The sequence below is a fragment of the Thalassophryne amazonica genome, chromosome 6 (assembly GCF_902500255.1).
Source record: "Thalassophryne amazonica chromosome 6, fThaAma1.1, whole genome shotgun sequence".
Lineage (NCBI taxonomy): Eukaryota > Metazoa > Chordata > Actinopteri > Batrachoidiformes > Batrachoididae > Thalassophryne > Thalassophryne amazonica.
Window position 1 is genome coordinate 30,910,297 of NC_047108.1, and position 7,004 is coordinate 30,917,300.

General features: G+C 39.0%; 1 protein-coding gene across 1 annotated transcript in view; it reads right to left on the bottom strand.

The window, feature by feature from the left end:
• Positions 1-6,009, bottom strand: part of LOC117511990 (zinc finger protein OZF-like) — a 43,270-nt gene extending 37,261 nt beyond the window's left edge. Inside the window, exon 1 of the mRNA XM_034171914.1 lies at positions 5,654-6,009. The gene's annotated coding sequence lies outside the window, so the exon portion shown is untranslated. The remainder of the gene's footprint in view (positions 1-5,653) is intronic.
• Between the last annotated feature and the right edge of the window lie 995 nt (positions 6,010-7,004).

Below are 7,004 nucleotides of genomic sequence, written 5' to 3' on the forward strand. Positions count from 1 at the left end.
GCTTAAAACTACACTTGATAAGATTGCGCCTCCTCTTTTAAGGTCACGCCCTCCTAAGGCACAGTCACCTTGGTTCAATGGTTACTTGCGTGACCTCAAGCAGAAGGATAGAGGTTTAGAGCAGAAATGGAGTTATTCCAAATTAGAGGTGTTCCGCCTTGTGTGGCGGGATGCTATTTTAGATTATAAGCATGCACTACTGGCCACGAAGCGGACCTATTACTCGGATCTGATACATAACAAACATAACTCAAAGTTTCTGTTTGACACGGTCGCATTTCTTATTCATGGGCAGCCACCTGTTAGTCGTTCTCCCTTTTCAGATTATTTTGAGAAGAAAATAGAAGATATTAGGCTGAGCATATCTCAGCACGCCTCGACCCAGCCATTAAAACCTGCTGTGGAGGTGGGCGCTACCACTGAGGTGTTACCTAGATTGACAGAATAGTATTTCATTGGGCGTGCTGACGAAACTTGTGGCGTCTACAAAAAGCACAACCTGTTTATTTGATCCCATACCAACAAAATTGTTTAAGGACCTGTGGCCCACTCTTGGGCTGACTGTGCTGGAAATGATTAATCTGTCATTAACCTCTGGATCTGTTCCAAAATGTTTTAAATCAGCAGTGATTAAACCATTACTTAAGAAATCTAATCTTGACCCTAGTGTATTGAAAAATTACAGGCCGATATCAAATCTATCATTCTGTTCCAAAATTTTAGAAAAGGTGGTTTCAAGGCAGCTCATAGACCACCTCACTGATAATGATCTTTTTGAGCCGCTGCAGTCTGCTTTTAGGGAATATCACTCCACAGAGACAGCGCTCACTAAAGTTGTGAATGATCTTCTGTGAGCAATGGACTCAGACACCACTACGGTTTTGGTGTTGTTAGATCTCAGTGCTGCGTTTGATACCATGGATCATCATATTTTGCTCAATAGGTTGGAGAATTTTTTTGGGATTACTGGAAGTACCCTTGCCTGGTTGACGTCATATCTGTCCAGTCGTTCTCAATGTGTCTTGTATAATGGCACTACATCTGACCTTGCTGACATGAGATTTGGGGTTCCACAGGGATCTGTTTTAGGCCCCTTGTTTTTCTCCCTGTATGTGGCACCCCTTGGGCATATACTGCAGAGTTTTTGGATTGCCTTTCATTGTTATGCTGGTGATACTCAGTTGTACATGCCAATAACTGCGGGAAATCTCACTCCCATAAAATCCCTGGAGGACTGTCTTCTATCAGTGAGAAGCTGGATGTCTAGTAACTTCCTACTTTTAAACTTTGATAAGACTGAAATGATGGTTCTTGGTCCAGCGAGACATTGGCATCAGTTTGACCAGCTGGCGCTCAGCCTGGGTTCCTGTGTCATACATCATACGGACAAAATGAGGAACCTTGGGGTAATTTTTGATCCCATATTGTCTTTTGACCTCCACATCAGGGATGTTACTAGGACTGCTTTTTTCCATTTGAGAAATATAGCGAGGATCCGCCCCATCCTGTCCATGGCTGATGTTGAAACCCTGATTCATGCTTTTGTTTCTTCTAGACTAGATTATTGTAATGTTCTATTTTCAGGGTTACCACAGTCCAGCATTAGGGGTCTTCAGCTGGTTCAGAACGCTGCCGCCAGACTTCTGACACGTAGCTGAAGGTCTGAACATATCACACCCATTTTGGCATCTTTGCACTGGCTCCGTCTCTGTGAGAGCAGATTTTAAGGTTTTGTTATTGACTTATAAGGTTGTTCATGGACTGGCGCCATCTTATCTGTGTGATCTGGTGGAACTCTACGTGCCGGCCCGGGTTTTGCGGTCGCAGGATGCGGGACTTCTCTATGTTCCAAGGGTGAAGAAGAAGTCAGCAGGTCAAAGAGCCTTTTCGTATCATGCACCCACCCTGTGGAACAGTCTTCCTGCGACTGTGAGGCAGTCTGAGTCTGTAGACATTTTTAAGTCAAGACTCAAAACCTATTTTTATTCTCTTTCTTATGGATAGTTTTTTATTTGTTTTATTCTTTTACTGCTGTTTTATTAATGTATTTGAATTTTTTATTCATTTTTAATTATTTATTCAATTTTATGTTGACTTGTTTTATGTAAGGCGCCTTGAGACAGCTTTTGCTGTGATTTGGCGCATTATAAGCTAATTAAATTTAATTTAATTAGCGCAGAATGGGATGCTGCTTTGACAATGTGCGTATCATATTTCGGCCCCAAAACACGTATGACACTATGTGCGCCCTCGTATGTGCGGATAAATTCTCCAAATGACGGAAATCTGTCGTGGTGACGGAGAACTTTAACCCATGGGCTACACTATGGCGTTTGATATGGCTTGGTAGATATGGCTTGTTAACTTTAAAAGTAGATCTCGGTTCAAAAAAGGTTGGGCACCCCTGCACTAAAATGACTAAGAAAGTGAATTTTCCAGACATAATTTAGTCTATACACTACAAAGTATCAAGGGTATACTATCAGTAGAACTTTTTTAGTAAGCTCCAAACAATGTATTTCATGTCACATGGCCATTTTCAAAATTTCATAAAATAAAAAGGAAAACATCTCCCATTTTTTAACAAGTAACTCATATCTATGCTAGTAACCAACTAGTCAAGTTTCAAAGTTGTGTGACCAATACCCCTGGAGATATGATCAATGACAAAAATGATTTTGTCAAATTAGTCTTTTTGTAAGGGATGCACATAAGTAACACTATGTTACCATTCTCATGTGCCAAAAAATAGCATTTTGGCAACCTTAACTAAAAAAAAAAAAAAAAAATTGTTGCCATTTTGAGGCCTGTTTAACTGTACCAAGTTGCCCCATATAAATTAGTAAAAGTGCATAAAAACCCGTTTTTCAAGGGCTGCAGCTCATCTTCTGATCATCATACACAAAAAATTACTAAAATCATCGAATTCTCCATACATAAATTAGTCTGCATACAAAGTTTCAAGGGTATACTATCAATATATTTTTTATGGAGGTCCAAACATGGCATTTCATCTCACAGTGCAAAATCAGTAAAGTTTTACATAACTTCAAACATCCACCAAAAACTGGAAAATGCTGACTGAAATGAAATTGACAGGATATGCTTTTTTACCTAGTACACAGACACATTGTTTTCTTTTTCCAGAATTTTCCAAGACGGAGTGGTGGAAGCCATCTGATGATCTGACACAGAACAACCATAAGGTGTAAAAAACTGTTGCTGTGCCTCATTTTAATATTACACACATAAAAGTAAATATAATTCAGTTACCAACCATAACTATCTCCAATATAACATTCACACATTCCGTTCACTGTCTATGTCATTATTTAAATCTGGTGGGGCTGAAACGATTAATCGAGTAATTCGACTAATTCGATTACAAAAAATGTTCGAGGCAAATTCTTTGCCTCAAAGCTTCGTTTAAAGCTGTAGTACATATGCCAGGCCTGTAGGTGGCACTGTAACGCTCCCACAAAAAACCGAGAAGAAGACTGTAGAGCAGGGGTGGCCAAGTTCGGTCCTCGAGAGCCACCTTCCTGACACTCTTAGTTGTCTCCCTGCTCCAACACACCTGAATCCAATGAAAGGCTCATTAAAAGTCTGCTAACGAGTCTTTTTTTCAGATTTGATAAGCGTTTTTAATCAACAGGCTGTAGAGTTAATTTATCAGTGCAGCTGTTGTGGAAATGTTGCACTCCACTGCTGTTTTTTCAAATTATTCAAATTATGCTGTTATTCACCAAGTATCCACAGAAAACAAGGAATTTGACTTCGGTTTGAGCTGCTCTGTACGGCATGTAGAAATATACACTAAACAAAAGTGCAAATGAAATGTGCAATAAGAAGAAGAAGAAAAAAAAGAATGTCCTGTCCGCAGACTGAAGATTTCTCAGAGCTCCTGGGCTTATGGTTTGGCAAAGCTCCAAAACTTAATAATGTGAAAAAATAAATAATTACCTTGGAAAACAGAGAGAGAAGGAACACCCTAAACTAAAAAATCTGCATGATGGCACAGCGACATTGTGCCATTGCTTAGGGAGAGCCCTGCCACTACTGATATTGTTTAAAAATACAAAAGTACTTTTTTATCCGATTACTCAATTAATCGATGAAATAATCGATAGAATACTCAATTCCAAAAATATTCAATAGCTGCAGCCCTAAAATCTGGCCTATTTAAATTGACATTTGACTTCTAGAAACGGTGGCTTAGTGCTCAGCGCTGTTGTCTCACACCAAGAAGGTTGTGGGATGGCTTCCCACCTGGTCCTTTCTGTGTGGAGTTTGCATGTTCTCACTGTGTTTGTGTGGGTTTCCTCTGGGTGCTCCAGCTTCTTCCCACTTCCAAAGACAGGTTAGGTGAAATGATGACTTTAAATTGGCCATAGGTGTGAATATATATGTGGTCATGCGATAGACTGGCATCCTGTCCAGGGTGTACCCAGCCTCTCACCATATGTCTGCTGGGATAGGTCCCCCCCATGACCCTTAATTGGAGTACATGGGTATAGAAAATGAATGAATTAATTTGATTTCTACATATACACACATTTACATACATACATGCATACGTACATGTAGTGATATGTTGTGGCAATGCTTCGTAGTGTGTGTCGAGTAATCCAGGAAGTGTTTACGCGATGCGCTTTTCGAGGCTTGTATCATTTCAGACTAGTAATGTTATCAGTATCATTCCAAAGCCTCACTGCCGAGCTGTACCACGTGACTGGTTCGAGAAGCAAATCAGATCTTGGTGTGAGGTTTTGACAGCAATATATACATTATTTTAATTCATTTATTTGAATAACTAAGACATTATCAATAAATCTGTATGTCCAAAATTTTTTATTATTATAAATTTTATATTTTCATTATGACAAAGGCAAGATCAATCAATGAGAATCATTTGTATTCTCAAACATCTGTATTTGTGTCAATACACAGACATTTTTGGGTTGGGTTTGTGTCCAGCTCAGTCTTTTACTTTTTGTTCCATCATATTCTTAATGACCAGTAGGGTCTCTAGTGTGCATTGGAAGCCTCGAGAAATTAACCACTTTTCAAGACAACTTGCAGAGAAAGGCTTCAACATTTCACAAAGTTTCATTGCACCATCACTATATATGTACACAGCGCATATAGACAGACAGATAAGTTAGTGAGTGAGAGATGCATTGTTGTAAAGTGCTTGGACTGTCAACATCAGAGGGAAAAGCACTCCATAAAGGCTGTCCATTTACAATTTTAAAGCTTTTGCCATTTTTCAATCTTTACTTTAGTTTACGGAGTTGATATTAATTTATATATATATATATATATATTTTAAATTGTGTGTCTGATTACACCGTGATGAATCTCAGGTTCATAAATTGTCGTGACAATTTCATGAAGCTCAATCATATCCCCTCTTGTCTATATTTTAATGTTGGTAAATGTGATAGTCTTTTGGTAATCCTTAACCTTCAAACATGTTATCATCCAGTTCAAATGTCATTGAAAGCTGTTATCGTTATAAAGACTCACTAAAAAGCTGAATTATCTTTGATTTATTCATCATAAAACGCAGTCATTTATTTGACTGACATAATGATGATGAGTTGGTCACAACTCCAATTTCAACTAACAAATTAAAATTGAGTGGACAAACCTGCTCTGTATCAGCGAACTTCAGTTTCTTGAAAACAGAATCCAGCACTTTGACTCGTTTCTTCTCTTCTTTTAAACCACTAATTTATTCCTGGTACACTGGGATCATTATTCTCAAATCGCTCTTCATTAGCAGCAGTTAGCCGCTGTTACATCTTCTCAGCTGCTGGACTTTTTGCGCTAACTTCGCCTGTTCTTCTTCTGGTTTACGGTTAGTTTTTGTAGCTCTTGCAGACTTTAAGAGGCATATTCGAGATACACAGAGTAAGATTTAAGCTGTTCCAAGTAGAGTTTTCAGTGTTCATCCACAGACTACATTCAGTGAGCTAGCCATAGTTTGGGAAGCTAACAGGAAACGGAAACTTCTTCTATCGAGTTTATTGGCGGTTTGCAAACCGACACAGTATTTTACCGCCACCAACTGTTTGGGCATGTATGGTCTCTAAAATTCGCTCTAGTCAGACTACCAGAGCGAGAATTTTAGCTGAGGAAGCTTCTGCGATTGGAAGCGAAACGTCATTGCGTCAAGCAACCCAGTCCAGTCGAAGATTCAAGCTTCTCTACTATGGAAACCACCTGGACAACTGAGAGCCTACACAGAAACAGGGAGAAGAGGAAGAAAAAGAAAAAAAAGAATGTGGTGGTGGTGGGGACTGCACTGGACTATATTCTATTGAATAACCATGGGTGCAATTTGGTGGGGGATAGGGGGACATGCCCCCCCCCCACACACACCTTTTCAACCAGGGGGGACAGAATATGGTATGTCCCCCCCCCCACGTTCTGACATATGTGTGTACTTGAAACATGCTATGCCAGTCTTATGTGCAAACCATGTCAGCCTTATGTGCAAAACCATGTCAGAATAGTATCTTTGTTTCTGCAAGTTTGTATTTTTAGCAGCATTGACTTGTTTACAACACCTGTTTCTTGTTTGTCACATTCGGAATTAGAAAAATAGTTGCCTCTAGGGGCTAGTGTCTACACACAAGTATCAATGGACCATATGCTAATTTACTAAATTCTGAAAGTTAGAAAAGGAAATCAGAAAAGCTATCTGGGACCTCAGAAAGCCCATCAGCAATTATTGCTTGATCTCCAAAATCAGTCTATGCAAGCGAAATTATGTTCAGTATGAGTGTTGTCATTAGTGCCACTTTGAAAATTAAATTCATGGTAAGTAATTTATCCTAAACTTATGATCTGTTGTTTTTTCAAGCTTAGGCAAAAACAAATCTTGAGAAAAAAAATACAGTATGTGATAGTTAATAATTATTAAGAGCCTGTTCTTTCATATTTATGAATCCATTTTACCACATTGCAGTTGTTGTTTTTTTAATGAAAACTCAACC